Source organism: Macrotis lagotis, chromosome 6, assembly GCF_037893015.1.
Source record: "Macrotis lagotis isolate mMagLag1 chromosome 6, bilby.v1.9.chrom.fasta, whole genome shotgun sequence".
Lineage (NCBI taxonomy): Eukaryota > Metazoa > Chordata > Mammalia > Peramelemorphia > Peramelidae > Macrotis > Macrotis lagotis.
In genome coordinates, this window is record NC_133663.1 from 4945733 (window position 1) to 4962450 (window position 16718).

Genomic DNA, 16718 nt, shown 5'->3' on the forward strand with positions numbered 1-16718 from the left:
TACTTCTATCTCATTTGTAACAAGGTAGATTTAGAATAAGAGCAAAGAGAAGCTAGACTGACTTGGCCCCAAAGATGAGTATGGTAATTGGGAGTCCACATCATTTCACAGATAAGATTAATTTAATCAGTAAATGGATTGATATAGTAATGACTTCCAGCCCCATTTCCCCATTTACCCAAGGTTATTACTAGACTTTTATTGAAATAAGAGTTTGCAACTTGAATTTCCTATTGCTTTTTCTCTTCTATTTCATATTTGGACATAAATTACTATGAGCAAAGGAGTGAAGTTTGTAGGGCATTTATACGTCATCCAATTAAGTGATAAACAGGATTGAGAATGATGCAAGAATCTCCTGGTCTGAATTTAATAAGCCTTCAGATAATCATAAAATACTACTCTAAGATCAGCCTAGTTGATGGGGACCAAAGGCTTTGAATTTTAAGAGAGTTAGTGTTGTAATTCATGCCTATTAATACTCTAGTCATTGAGTTAGCAGATTTATTTCTCTGATTTAAGCTAGTGTCCAATTTATTCTCACACCATATATACTGCAGAGCACATTATTAAAATCAATGAAAAATATTTGCTAAGATGAACAAAACCATTTTTTATTACTTCAGGCATATTAATCTATTCCATGGAGTCTGTGTTTAGCCTGGAAAGGAGAAAGAATTAACTGTCTCCAGAATAACAAAATCAAAAAATGACCCCATTGAAAAGTACAACTAAATACCAGTTTCCCAAATCTGACTTCAAAATGGACACCAATTTTGGGCCAAAGTGACACCAATTTTAGATTATTTTAAATTTAGATTATTTAGGTTATTTTAAAGTTGTTTGTGGGATTAAAAAAAGAAAGGAAAAAAAGAACTATAAGCAGACAGTACAGCCAAGCATTTTAATTTATAAGCCTGCCATGGTTTGGGTCCTCTGGAACAAGAGTTGATAAGGTTATGGCGCTTTGAAGGTTTAGGAAGCCTGGGAATCTTCTGTATCATTTGATCCTCATAAATGGGGAGTGAAAGTGAAAGTGTAAGTGTAAATGTGATGGACATAAGGGAAAATGAGAGCCAAGGCCTTCAGTGCTTTGCCCAATTCAATTCAAAAAACAAACAATCTCATGCCACTAACCCTGGGCAAAGTTCTAGGAATTCAATAACAATAGAAAACTAGGTCACACTCTAGTGGAGGAAGGACAACATGTCTAAAATTTTTAAAAATCAAGTCAAAACAACTGCTGGGGCCCAGCTATGTGACTCCAAAGTTCTGGGCCTTGAGTCTTGAAGACTCATCATGCTGGGTTCAAATTTAGCCTCAGGCACTTACTAACTGTGTGACCCTGTCATTGAACCCCATTTGCCTTAGTTTCCTTGTCTTTCCCCACCCCTTTTCCTTGTATGTCTAAAATGGCCTGGAAAAGAAAATGGAAAAACCACTTCCAGTATCTTTGCCAAGAAAACTTCATAAGGTCTCACGTTGGACATGACAGAACAAAAAAACCAAAAGAAATTCCCATGAAGAGGTCACTTTATTAAAATTCCAACTCTTTGGTACTATAAATATCTGTAAAATATGGTCATTGCTTCCAGTCCAGTGGAAAAATGCAGTCCAAACTTGAATAATATAAGCACTTTGCAGAATTCATTATATGAACTAATCAGGACCTCCCTGAATAAAGTCATATAGGTGAAGAAACACAAGAAATGGCAGTGATCTGTGTGGGGTTCAGGCAGGAGGTGTTGGGCTGTATACTGAAGTCAGAAGTGAGGAGAGAGGTCCTTCGAGGTATTAGGTCGGGGCATAGCTAGGAAATGTGTGACCAGCCTTGGACTTTCTATTAGGTGAGCTTCCAGAGTCTCTAAATAGGTGCCCACCAAGAGGAGGTCAGAGGACCTCCTGCGGGGTGTGGCTGCATCACTATTGCCTCCTTTGAAAAGAAATTTCTAGAATCCACATCACCAATATTGGTAAATGTTCATTGGCAATGTGTTATAATGGCTTACAGTTTTTCATCTACTTTATTTATTTTTTTTGTCTCATTATGACAGAAAGATGGCTGAGGTCCTAAAGGCACTGCTAGCACAGGGGGAATTCAAGGCAGGTCCTATGAAGTAAGTGGGACAGCTATTGACCCGTTGGGGATTGCCTCTTATATGAATATAACTCTATGAAAACTGTTCACACTTTTACTTTACTCCTTCCTTCCTTCCTTCCTTCCTTCCTTCCTTCCTTCCTTCCTTCCTTCCTTCCTTCCTTCCTTCCTTCCTTCCTTCCTTCCTTCCTTCTTCTACTTCTTGCTTACTTTTTCTTACTTCTAACTTTTCAGTTACCTTTTAAACATTTGCTCTAGGTTGAGAAGAAATCCAAAAAATGGTTTTAATTCAAAATGAATGTGGATAAAGTTACAGAATGGGGGAGAGAATGTAAGGTTATGCTATTGCTTTATTTTTTAAAAATATAAAAGAGAGGGGTGGCTAGGTGGCATAGTGGATAAAGCATCGGCCTTGGAGTCAGGAGTACCTGGGTTCAAATTTGGTCTCAGACACTTAATAATTACCTAGCTGTGTGGCCTTGGGCAAGCCACTGAACCCCATTTGCCTTGAAAAAACCTAAAAAAATCCTAAAAAATTATAAAAGAGAGGCTGGCTTTAGCAGTTATTTGCCAGGTTTCTCAGGTAGAGAAATGTTCTCTACCTACTTCTCAAGTCAAGACTTAAATCACCCCATGAAGAACAAAGATTACATAAAAAAGTGACTTGATCACTTGGATTTATTCAGATCCCCAGAAGAGTAATTGTATTTGGGTGTGAAAATACTCTTTTTTTTTTGAAAGTACTCTCTTAACTGGGAGTGGTATGGTTCTGCGGAAAGACTGTGGGATTTGTGCTCTGTGGACTTGAGTTCTCACCTGCTATGAGTGTGACCTTGGGAAAGAGAGTTAACCTCTTTCATACTCAATTTTCCCAGTTGTTAAGTAAGGTCATATAATTGCTGAGATCATTTCCACCTCTAAATCTATACTAATTTTTGATAGTCATTTATAAATATTTCTCCCTCCATGAAACTGGAATCATGCTCTCCTTTCTCTGAAACTCAGGGCCCTTTGGTACCACTCTCATTGAATTTTTACATTTGCTCTTGTTTACTCACATTTATTGTGTACTTCTCATTTTTCTTACTGGACTTTCAGGGCTTGAGGGCCTTGAGTTATTCATGAAGCCCTTTTACTCAGGAGCTTACATATGGTTAGCACTCAACATTTATTGAATAATTGATATTTGTTGAGATAGCATCATTTCTCCCAATATGAACCATTTTTTCTTTAGGATTCTTTCATTATTTGAGAATAATTTTGGTTGGTCAACATTCAAAATGTAATTTAAAATTTTTCTAATGTAATTTTTAAAATATGATTAGCTTATTTTATAAGTGCATCTCTGTTATAAATATTGATTGCCTAATAGCTAGCTAATTTATAATATGAAACTTTGATTCTGATCATAAACAAAATATCATCTCTTTGGTAAGATAGAGATACATTGTAAGATTTTCTTTTTAAAATTATAATACTAACCACTATCATATGTTTTAGAACATTTTGTTATAGGGCCTATTGTAAATGACTTCACTGTTACCTAGTCTATAGATGTCCTGGATTCAAAAACTGTCTGAACTGTCCAAGACAATGCAATTGAACTAGATTCTCATTGTCCTCTTACCCAAAAATTATACTAGTCCCTCTTACCCTATTTCCAATGGGTCTTTTCATTGCTCACAGTAGCCTTCCAAATATTCAATGGACATTTTGTGATCAACATGGAACATCATGTTATCAAAATGATTGAGAACACAGAATACTGAAGTGCCCATATCCATCCATCCATCTTCCCATTCTTCTATCTATCACCAGTATAGGGAACTGATGGTGAGAAAGCTTCTTCTAACAATTTAGATTTGTCTCTGTTCTAAATTCCCTAATCTTAGAAAGTTCCTTGGATATTAAGAATGGATCAATATGTCCACATATTCATTTGATATCAGAGATGAAAATTAAACCCAAGAATTCCTGATTCCACACTTCTCTCTCTAACCACTTAACAACCATGACTATTAGTGTCATCATATGCCTACAGAACTGAGAGTCTGGGAGGTTTATTGTTTTTGTGTACTGTTACCTAGTTTGGGAGCTCAATCCTTCTCTTTTCACAATGTCTTCTTTCCAAAAAAAGATGAAAAAGCAACATAGAACTTTTTATTTGGATAAAAAATGAATTTATCCTGTTTTCTGTTCTAGAATCCTAGTTTGAATGTAACCCCACCCTTTCATTTTGAAATGAGAAAGTTGAGGCTCACAAATAATTTTTCTAAATCACATCGATAATAACTTATCAAGACAGAATTCAAAGTCAAGCATATTTTTTAAATTTATGAAATAATAAAAGCACTTCCATAACATGGTAAAGTTGATTTAATAAGAAACATCAAATCTATTATGTACAACTTGCTTTTCCTTTTATATATGTGTGTGTGCATGTGTGTGTGTTTGTGTGTGAGTTATCATATAACTTTCTCTTTTACCCTTTTTCTCCCTTCATCCTATCCTAGAGATGTCTACCATTAAATACATATGACAAACATATAGATCTATGGTTATTTATCTACCATAAATGTAAAAGCATTCTAGACATTCTTCTATTTGTCAGTTCTTTTTCCAGATGTAGTGTCTTCCTTCTTAGGACCTTTGTCGTTAATTTGGGTATTTATAATAGTCAGAATGATTTAGTCACTCAAAATTGTTCTTAACACAGTTTGACTGTTTCTGTATACAGTGTTCTTTTGGTTCTGCTCATTTCATTCTTCATTATTTCGCGCAAGTCTATCCATGTATTTTTCCAATCACCAATTTCATCTGTTCTTATAGCACAGTAGTATTCCTCCATGATAACAATCAGCCATTGTTCAGACATTCCCCAATTAATAGGCAACCCCACAATTTCCACTTTTTTGACACCACAAAGAGAACTGCTATAAATATTTTAGAATATATAGATTATGGGGCAGCTAGGTGACATGGTGGATAGAGCAATAGTCCTGGAGTCAGGGAGACCTGAGTTCAAATGCGGTCTCGGACACTTGATACTTCCAAGCTGTATGACTTTAGACAAGTCACTTAACCTCAGTGCCTTGTAAAAACAACAAAAAAGAATAGTTAGTTTCCTTTTTTACTAATCATTTTTTTAGTTTTTAGGTTTTTTTTTTTTGCAAGATAATGGGGTTAAATGGCTTGCCCAAGGTCACACAGCTAGGTAATTATTAAGTGTCTGAGGCCAGATTTGAACTCAGGTTCTCTTGACTCCAGGGCTGGTGCTCTATCCACTGCACCACCTAGCTGCTCTACTGTATAGGCAGTTTAATAATTCTTCCAGAATAATTCTAGATTGCTTTCCAAAATGTTTGGATTACTTTACAGTTACACCAATAATGAATTTATGATGCACTTTTTCTCACATTCCTTCCAATATTTTCCCCTTTCCTTCAATTATTTTGGGTAATCTGATTTGTTTAAAATGATATCTGAAGGTTGTTTTATTTTTAATTTCTCTAATCAATAAGTATTCAGCATTTTTTATTTGACTTTTTGACTTATTCATCAGAAAAATGTGTATTCATATCTTTAGATCATTGATTATTTTGGGAATGACATATCCTTACAGATTTGACAAAGTTCTTTATTTGGCTATTGAGATATGAGACCTTTACTTGAGAAATTGTCTATAAAATTTTCCATAATTTTCTGCCTTTCTTCTGATTTTGGCTACATTTGTTTATACACAAACTTTTTAATTTAATATAAATGAAATTATCCATTTTTATACCTCATTCTGCTGTATATCTCTTGTTTATTCACAAATTGTTCAGCTATTTATAAACTTGATAGATCATGTTCCATGTTCTTCAAATTTTCTTGTCATTTCTATTGTTATATCTAGGTCATATACATTCCTTTTGACCCAATCATTGTAAATAGTGTAAAATATTAGTCTGTACCCAATTCCTGCCAGACTGCTTTCCAGTTTTTCCAATAATTTTAACAAAATAATCAAATCTTATCCAAACATGGCTTCAAGGCTAGTACTCTATCCATTGAACCTATATATATATGAAAAGAAAAAGAAAACATTTTTGTGTTTATGCTTTTCCTTTGTTTTAATGTATGGCTATTAGACTCTGTTCCTTACTTGTTATTTGTATAAATAAACATGACATGAGGAGTTTCCCCTGGGTCTACTCTATACCATGACAACTCCTTGATCTTTGAAATTTTTTCCATTTATCATGACTCCCTCAGACAGCATAGGAGTAGGCTGCCACAAGAGGCAGTGACCTTATCTTCCCTGGACAACATTAAATCAAGGCTAGGGATGAACACTTGCTGGGAATTCTATCCAGAAAAAACTGGCTTTTTCTGTCTTTCCTTTCTTTACTTGCATGCCACAGTCACCATCTTTCTCTCAGCACCTGGAACCTTTTCACTCTTTAATATACTTGTATCCCATCAATCCTCTTATCCTGAAACATTCCCATGTAATGTCAACTCATTCTACTATTGTTCAATTTTTCTTGTATCCTCTCTCTGGAATGAGGACTGTAAATGATCGGGACTACATTCTGCTACTTACTGCTCTGATTTCTGGACATTAGAATCATACTGCAATTTTATACCTTCTTCCCTCCTCCACTCCTAGTTTCAGTTCCCTTCTCGGTGTTGTTTCCTCCTGCTAGAATGTAAGCTCCTTGAGAGCAGGAACTCTCTTCTTTTTACTAGCTTTTTAAATCTACAATGCTTAGCATAGTGTTTGGAACTTAATGAGCACTTTGAAAATGTTTTTTTTCCTTATTTTTTTCCTTATTCAATCAAGAATGTATTTTGTCTGATGGTTGCTGGGATCTCTTGGAATTTTGACTCTGTGATTTGATTATTTACAAACAAACCATAAAAACCCCCCAACAACTAGACTCATAATTTTATCGGGAAGAAAACACAACGTACTCTATACAATTGAGTTGTTAGATATAGATGTGATTGTGTAAAGATGTATGCTGTTTATGTCGACTTCATCTACATATGCAATTAGATGGAGGAATTCATGTAATTCTGGACTTGGGTTTAGAAATATTTGAGTTTGAGTTGACTATTCAAACTAAGACATAAGAAGCCTGAGTAGTAGTTAAGAAATTTTAGGGGCCACCACAGGGAATCATCTTTTCAGGCTAAGATCCCAAATTTTATTTCCATTAACGTGATCATTGCAGGAACAATGGAAGAGGGCTGTGTGGGGATCCCAGATTCACCCTTAGAGTCTGACTAGGGTCACACTGTGGTAGTTCCAACCCCTAAGTTATGTCACATACTCTTATCCCTGGGCATAAAAAGGACAGGTGGACAGTATAGTCACTGTTTAGTCTGATGACAAAACAAGCATGGATGTAGAGTGAAGGCATATAACCATATTGGGGAAAGATTCTAAATTTCTGGGTAAGGTTCCTAACGGTTAAGAGGTGTAGCTATGTCTCACAATTAGTATTAACTGACAGAGAAGGGTTTTGTTCTTTCTAATAAACCAAACAAATCCAACTTATGTTTGAATGCCTGTTGATTTGATATGGGAAAGTGGATAAAAGCTGACCATGTTCTCTATTCCTTTAAAGGTCTAGTGTCTAAAATCTGTGTGATATGAACTCTGGTGCCTTGCTTCATCAACTCGTTCTTTTTTTCTGGCTGAAAAATCTAAAGTATATGGAATGAAAGTTAATAAATACATAGATAAGCTTCATTTACTGTTCATCTTTGTAAATTGAAATGATCATATTTGTTCTTCATATAATGAAAGAAATATATAAAAATTAAGTTCATATGCAGCCTTAGCACTTACTATCTGTGTGTTCTTTGGGGAAATCAGATAGTTTCTCTAAGTCTCAGTTTTTCTCATATGAAAAATAGGTATTCTATAAACTCTTTTCCAATAGGATTGTTGCAAGAATGAGAAAGTATAGGTATAAAACACCAACACTTAAGAGAGAGTTGTTACTATTGTATTTACCAATATTGTTTCATCTTTGTACATACACTTATACAATGCCCTTGAAGTTAAGTCAACTTCTCAAGGGTTATTTTGATCTAAGTTCCAATGTCCTGAATAACTATATTTATCGACAATGATGATGATGAAGACAACGACAACAATAATAGGTTTGCCTGCATTTTGGACTATTGACCAAATCATCCGGTTCTGGAGATACTAATCTAATAGTAAAACCTACCCCATCCCCTTCATGATGTAGTTTCCTCAGTCCTTCTCATGCCCTTGGATGTTAGAGTAATGATTCAGGTGATAAAAACGGCTGCCTGGGAAAGTTCAGTACAGGTGCTGTGGGGCTTATTTTCAATTTCCATTAACACTCTTACTTTCCCTCATGGCAAATTTGCAGCAGGACCCAGGCTTGTGGAATTCCATATTAATGTGGGCAGCTAAGTCATGCTTCTAGCACATAAAATGGCTATGTTTATTTTCACTTTATTTTCCCAATTACCCCATGAATAATATATATATATATATATATATATGTATATAAGAAATACTTAAAATAGGAACCAGTAAACAATGAATATGTCCCTTAATTTTTACAGTGACGTCAACTACTTTGAGACTTGGGGCTTCATCCATTTGGCTCCAATTATAGATTTGACATTGAAGAAAAGGTACTGAAAATAATTTGTACATTTCACCTCATTGAATTTAGTTCATTGGATGTATAAAACAGTAATTCATAGCCATATTTTGAACCTGTCCTGAAGCTCTGACAGATTATAGGTTACAATTTTAGAAGGAAAGAAAATGTTTGAGCAAAGTGGGTAAAGGAATAATAGACAGAGAAAATGAGAGGTGATCATGACCTGTAGCACAGTAGAAAGAGCCTTGGATTAGCTTTTAGAATAACTAGGCAATATATCAACATGACCTTGGACAAACTGTTAACAACCTGTTTATATCTCATTTTCATTATCTGTAAAACATAAGAACTGAATCATAAGGATCCTTTCAACATTGAATTTATTGTCCAATTTATTATCCAATATTATCCAATTTTACTAGATATTGAGACTGGAACATTTTTACAATAATATAAAGTCAATAGGTCATGTATATCTGGATTATAAGGCTAGAGATAGGACCTCAGTATTTACATTTATAAACCAAACTGATTGGATGAGAAGTTCTTGAAGATACTTCCTGCTCTACCATTTAGCTTTTCACCTCAATCCATCCCTAGCTGTTAATATTCTTTTCCCTTTCTGGAAATTATTTGCCATTTACTTATTTAAAAAAACCCAAACATGTCAATCAATCAATCAATCAATATTTATTAAGCAACTATGAAGTGTCAGACACTGTCCTAGGCAGTAGAAATACATAAAAGCAACATAAATTCTTCCCTATTCTCAAGGAACTTCACATTCTAAAGAGAGCAGATTGCACAATGAATACCGATATTAGCAAATATGAAATATATACAAAGGAAATGCAAGGTCATGGGGAGGGGAAGTGATGATTTAACAGCTGTGAGTGATTAGGAAAATTTACATGTAGAGTCCCTTGAGCAGAGCTTTAAACAGATCATTAAAGGGAAATTTCCAGAGATTATTGATTCCAAGCTTATGTAGAGACACCCAAGAGATGGAAAAGTGTTTGAGGAATAGTAAGAGGGGCAGTTTAGCTAGTTTGAAGAATGCATGAAGCTGAGTAATCTAGAATAAGCCCAAAATGTAGGTCACATTCAGATTGTTAAGTGCTTTGCTTTTCAGAGAGAAGATTTTGCATTTTTGTCAACATGGAATATGAATTCAGTGAAACTTTTGAATCAGAGAAATGACATCATCAGACTTGTATTTAGGAATAAAAATATCAAAGTTTTGAGGCAGATGAATTGAAAAGAGAAGAGATGGTAGGGAGAGGCAATGAGACCAATTAGGAAATGATTCCAAGAATCTAGGGAAGAGTTCCCAAACTTGACTGCTGGCTTTGGAGTTTGTGAGATGTAAAGTAAAGAGAAGGGAATGATTAGGGGGGATTTATTTTCCTTTGCTTATTTTTTATGTTGATGCTTCCTCCTCCCCAAGAAGAATGAAAGACTATATGTACAGACATGTGTATGTATGCATGTATGAATTTTTGTTGGGCATGGCCAATGTGATCATTTGTTTTGCTTGGCAATTCACATTTGTTACTGTTTGTTTTTCTTTCTTTCCTCCCAAGATGAGAATGTGGAATGAAAAACTTTCAGTGATTTTGTTAAATGAGAGACAACAATAAAATTAAATTACAAACTGAAATGCAAGCTCCTTCAGGAGCCAGACCTCTTCATTTTGTCCTCATGTCACCCAGATTTGGCAAAGTCCTTGATACATTGTGGAATATATATCAAGACAAATTTACCTGTTCTTCCCTTAGAAGATCATGGTTTCAATACATGCACTTTTTGACGTGCTATATTTTAGGAAGGATATTGATAAGTTGGAGAATGCCAAAAAGAAGGCAAATAGGAAAGCAAAGATTTTCAGATTCATTCTGAGGACACAAAGAAAGTGAGGTTAATTAGGCTGAAATTATAAATATAAAAAGATTTGGGGGACATGACAACTTTCTTCAGCTATTTGAAGGACTAACTAGAGGAAAGATTATATTGTATCGGTGTGATCTTAGAGTAAAAAATCAGGAAGAGAAAGAGCTGAATTTAATCTTGATGTTTGGAAAATAAAATAAAACTTCCTAATAATTAGCCCTGGAATTATTTGCCTTGGAAGTTAGTAAGTTTCCCTTCATTGGAAGTCTCCAATAAAAATTAGATGGTTACTTGCTTTTTTTTGTAGAAAAAAAAATAATTTTTCAAGTAGAGGTCAGATTAAATAACATGGGATTCCTTTAAATTCTGAGTTTTATTGATTCTTTTTTCTCATGGAATAGGGGATATTTGTCAGTTTGTGAAATCTTATCTCTATGGAGTAGTGATTGGCTCCATGAAGTGACTTTTGCCCCTATTCCTAGAGTAGTGATTGTCAAAATGATGGGATTTAAAAAAAAAACATAATTGACCCCAGACAAAGGTGAAATCAGGTGGGGTAGTACACAAGAAATAATCCATCTATTTGGCCCATTCTGGAGCTGCAGCAAGCAGGTGGACCAAGACAACAGATGAATACATCAGCGTTTCCACTGGAGCTGTAACATTCAGTCTATTTAAGGGAAGAGAACAAAATGAACAGACTTGGGGATTTTAGAAAATTAGCCAGTTACTTCTATTTTTTATAATACATTGACTCAACAGGCAGTTCCAAACACACACACACACACACACACACACACACACACACACAGACAGAGACACACACACACACATATATATCCATTTTGAAATATATTACCTGAAAATAGTGAAGTAAAACTCCTTACTATTATAACTAATTTTTAGGATTGCCATTGGCACTTCCTGCTTTTGGAACTTACCGATTAACAAAAAAGGACAAATCCTTTAACTCTATTCATATACTGCCAATGTCATCTGTTGTGTTAGATGATGGATCTGTTGTCTCTCATATTTTCCTCCTGCATATTGTGGGAGATAATTTACATATTTTTTGCATTTGCTCTCCTTTCTTCATTTTGTATCTCATCATATAAGTCTCATGTTTTCTGAATTTTTAAAAATATTCATTATTTCTAACAAGGCAGTAATATCCTATTACACTCATGTGAAACAATTTAAGCTGTTTCCCAGTAAATGGATACTTATTTTATTTTCTGAAATGATATCATCATGGGTTTTGTTTTATTTTTGTAGCCAATGCTCATTCTTTGCTCTCAATGACTACCATGGTAATGACATTCTGTGTCAAAGGAAGAGTTGAATAAAATATTTTTCTTTTTAATTCTAAATTCTTTCCCATCCTAATTGAAGCAATTCACAACTCTACCTGCAGTGAATTAGCATACCTGTCTTCCCATAACAATATTAGGGATAGATTTCTTCATCTTTTCCTAGATGACATAATTCTGTTATTTATGTAGGGACTGATTATGAGTAACTAGCAGCACAAGAAACAAGATGTGTTTGTAATGGCATAGTTAGAAGGATCTCTGTCCCTGGTAATGTTCTCTTAGATTATCTTCTCTTAAGAAATGTGTGTGCAAAGGAGTACAAGGAAATCTGGTATATGTGATATTTGGATAGTTTAACCAAATGTGTCTCCTTGCCATTGAGATATTTCAATTTCTGTAAGATTGTGGTGAATGCTTGCCTACCTAGATGATCTCCTCAGCTCTGATCATTCAATGTAGGCTGTAATTATTGGTTTTCAAAGAACTTATACCTTTGTTCTCCTGTATAAATCAGCAAATGGTGAATCAATTAAAGATATGGTGATGTTGGGTAGACACTTTGACAAGTAATGACAGTTCACTCCACAGGTAGACATGATGCTGATCTTGAAATGAAATAAAATGGATGTAGAATATTGTTTGTAAGACAATCAAGGTGATATAGGAAACTAGATTTCATAAAATGCAAACTATATTTTGTGCCTATGAAGTATATTTGGTTTTATTTAAAATGCCTGTGTCCAAACACCAGGTATTTTTTGATGTGGAGGAAATGACTTGAATAATGGATGGACTTTCTTCCCTCTCAGTAAAGCAACTGGCAAACTTAGGTTGGCTCCTTGAGCAAATTAAAAGTCTCCTTAGTATTTCCAGAAGAATGTTTCCTCTGTTCACTTTAATATTGTCAACCAACAAAATGCCTCAAGAGGCTTCACCATCACTGAATCAAGGAGAATACAAATAAATATTTCACTCTGAGAGCCAAGATTGTCTGCCCACCTAAGATTTCAGAGGTGAGGGAAATGGTTTCTGAAGCATATATATTTTCCATCTCTAGAGCACTTAAGGATCCTTCCAAAGCCAAAGTATGCTATGAATTTCATTCCAGCCTCTCTGATGAACTGCCTCCCAGCAGAAAGAAAACTGGAGAGGAAGCAAGCTGCAAATCCTTGATTTTGTTTTCAAAGCTAGTGTAACTAAGCATGCCTTCAAACCATTCTAGGGTAGCCATTTATAAGACGGGTCCCATTTTATTGCAAATTGCTTTGTAAAATAATGTGAAGGGAAAATGCATAAAGAGCTGTTCTCATGTAGATTACAATATCAGTCATGATTGGAGAGTTAGAGAGCAATGAGAAATCCTGAGGTCTGATGGAGCCTCGCCAGGTTCTCTTGATGCTGGTGGATATGCTGCCTAGGTAAAATAAGTCCCCTCAAATAACAGTATCACAAAGACCTATTGTCATAGGAATGTACATAGTAACAGTACATTTGAATGATTATAATTGTGGCAGTTGGTTTATAGCTCCAATATATGCCAGAATTTTTCTTGTTTTGATTTTTCCAGACAGAATACTGGAGATCTTGTGAGATGCTATGAAATCCTGAATAATAATAAAATATAGATAAATCTCTTGGACGTAACCATGAAATCTGCCAAATGAAAGGGATTTATCAAGCATAAAGGTTTTTTCCACCTTTAACATTTTGTAATTCAAAGAGATTCTTTTCTTTATTTTTACAATGAATCATACAAATTATGGAAGTAATTATTCTTTTAATTTTTTTAGAAGTTGGAGCTTTTGTTTTATACATGCTTACTTCCCATTATATTTTTTCATTCAATTCACAAAACCATTATTTGCCAGCAAAATAAACAGATACATAAAAATGGATGAATAAATAGAGCATGGAAAAAAAGCAATCAGAAAACAAATATTCAACCCATTCAACCAAGTCCAACATTTTATATTCAAAACTCATATGTTCATTTGCCATTGCAAAGGGGCACCAAAATTATGTCTTTCTTTAACCAAATCTAAACTAAGACAGTATTGAAGGAGATTAGAGTGGTAACAAAAGATTCACCTCCAGTGGGTCCAGCATAAAGATGTTTTTAAATAGAAGACTCAATTCAAAGAATGGAGATTTTAAACAACCATAATGGAATGGAATAATTTAAGATTTTAAAGTCATCTTGAGTTTTAAAGATCCATATTAGGGATGGAGAGAAGGGTAAAAAAAGACAGACTTTGAAAGTATGTTTCATTTTGAAAGAAAAAAATAGTTACTGGATGAAAAATGTTTCCCTACCATTCTATTTTTATAGGATTGAAAGGCAAGTTCCCACTTAAACATCTACTAAAGTATAACTAACTATATTCCCTCTCTTCCTATCCTCAAATTCTTTTTCTCATCCTCTCTCTCTCTCTCTCTCTCTCTCTCTCAATGTTTGTTTTTTTTCTCTCTCTCTGTTTCTCTCTGTCTCTCATTCTTTTTCTCATTTCTATGTCTGACTTTCTTTCAATGTCTCCTTTTCTCAGTAATATTTTATAAGGGTAAATAGCATCCTTCATCTCACTGGATAGCAGTTTTGATGGTGCCAAATTTAATTACTGCTGTTGAACATTTCAGGGTTTTAAGTAATGCCTGCAGTTTTAATGTATTTCATTTAATTACATAAAACCAATAGAACAAATGAAAAGACTCCACTTTCATTCTGATTCAATTATATCATAAACAAGATTCTTTCACCTTATCCTTCCTTGCTCCTGAATAGTCCTATACCCAGATTACAGCCCAGAATATATTATCCACTAAAGCAAAAATGGTGATTTCTGTTTCATGTTTATCTCTAGTTACCAACATCATAAAATCCATCTTCACTGAACTTTCTTAGTTGGATCTAAAGATGTTTCCCATGTAAGCCAAGGAGACCTGGACTGCAGAGATCATTGTGGCTGAAAAAGCATTTAGGCCAAATAAGTTTTGCTCATTTGAATTTTAGTTTCAAATTGTTTGAGGTTTGAGACCAGTTGGTTTCAAGTACAAGGAAAGCTCCCAACAAGTAGCACAAATTGTTGAGGGTTTTTTCCCCATCCCTGGTACCTCCTTATTTCATATTCTTACCAATCTCTTGGACAGAGGTTCTTAGCAATTTTTGAATCATAAATATGTTTTGCAGAATGAAGAAGATTCTAGTCCTCTTCTAATAACAATATTTTAAAATAGAGGAAAAAAGTAAATAGGATTACAATGAAAAAAAGTAAGGATTTTTAAATACAGTGATCCTACTGCAATATTTTCAGACAGAGGTAGTCATCCAAATATAATATACCTACATGTGAGTTTCAGATAGAGATATAGAGATAGATTGCTAGATGTAGTCCTAGTCATAAATATGTATAGATATATGTATAAAGATGCATAAAGTATGTAAATAGGTATATGACTATGTGTAAAGAGATATGTGTGATGTTTCATGAATCCAAGGATAAGGAATCCTGGTACAGAAGGTGGGAATAGGGAAGAACAGAATTTTAAGCATAATGCCCCTAATCTTTGTCTTTCACCTTAAATTTTTCACTATCTAATGTTCGAGTCAGCTAAGTAGTTAAGTGGATTGGACCTGGAGAAAGTAAGACCTTAGTTCAACTTTGACTTTAGATGCTTTTTACCTGTGTGACCTTGGGCAAGTCTAATCTCGGTTTCCTTTACCCTGCTAGAGAAGAAAATGGCAAACTACTCTGGTATCTTTGCCAAGAAAGTCTCATACATGTTATGGTCCATAGAATTATGAAGGACATGGCTGCACAACAAAAATCTAATGTTAGGGCCAGATTTAAAAAAATTTTGTTTTTCCAAATATGCAACAGTAATTTTTACCAATCATTTTTTGCAAGGTTTTGAGTTTTACATTCCCCCCCCTCTTTCTTTCCTCCTTCTCCCCCGACAGAAGGCAATTTATAATCATGCTAAACAATAGATTCATATTGATCATGTGGTAAGAGAAGAATCAAATCTAAATGGAAGAAAGAAAACATTAGAGAGAAAAATTATGACATAAGCAACTTTTAAAAATTGAAGATAAAAATAATAATAACAAAAGAAATTGAAGATAATAACCTTTGGTCTTCATTTGAACTCCGCAGTTCCTTCTCTGAATAGAGATAATACTTTCCATCATTAGTCTTTTAAAGTTGTCTTTGATCATTGTACTGCTGAAACGAACAAGTCCATCATAGCTGACTGTCAGTCCATGTTGTTAGTGTGTATGATGTTCTCCTGGTTCTGTAGAGTCAGACTTTTTGAAGCTTTGGAGCCATTTAGTAGAACTGCTGCTCATTAGGATTATCTCCTTGGCTGAGTCAGATTCCATTCTCTAATCTCTCCTTTCTGATATATAGTGGGACATTTTATTAACTATAGAGAAAATAGATCACTTGGGATAAATTCTAACATACATGATCAACAAAGCCTTTCTTCTTGGTCCGTGCTCTCTAGTCTGGTTTATTCGTTTTCTCTTTGACATTTGTTTTGGGTAAATCTGGGTAGCATTCAATTACTATCTTCCATTTGCCCTGTAAATTTTTTTTTAATGTTCTAATAGGCAGACTGCTGTGGTTGTGAAGGGCGGGTAATCAGCATTTCTCAAGTACTGACTTTGTGCCAAATACTTTGCAAATAGTACTGCATTTTGTGCTAATTCTTCATTGTATAGGAGAGGAAAATTAGGCACAGGGTTAAATGACTTGCCCAGGGTCATACAGCTAGCAA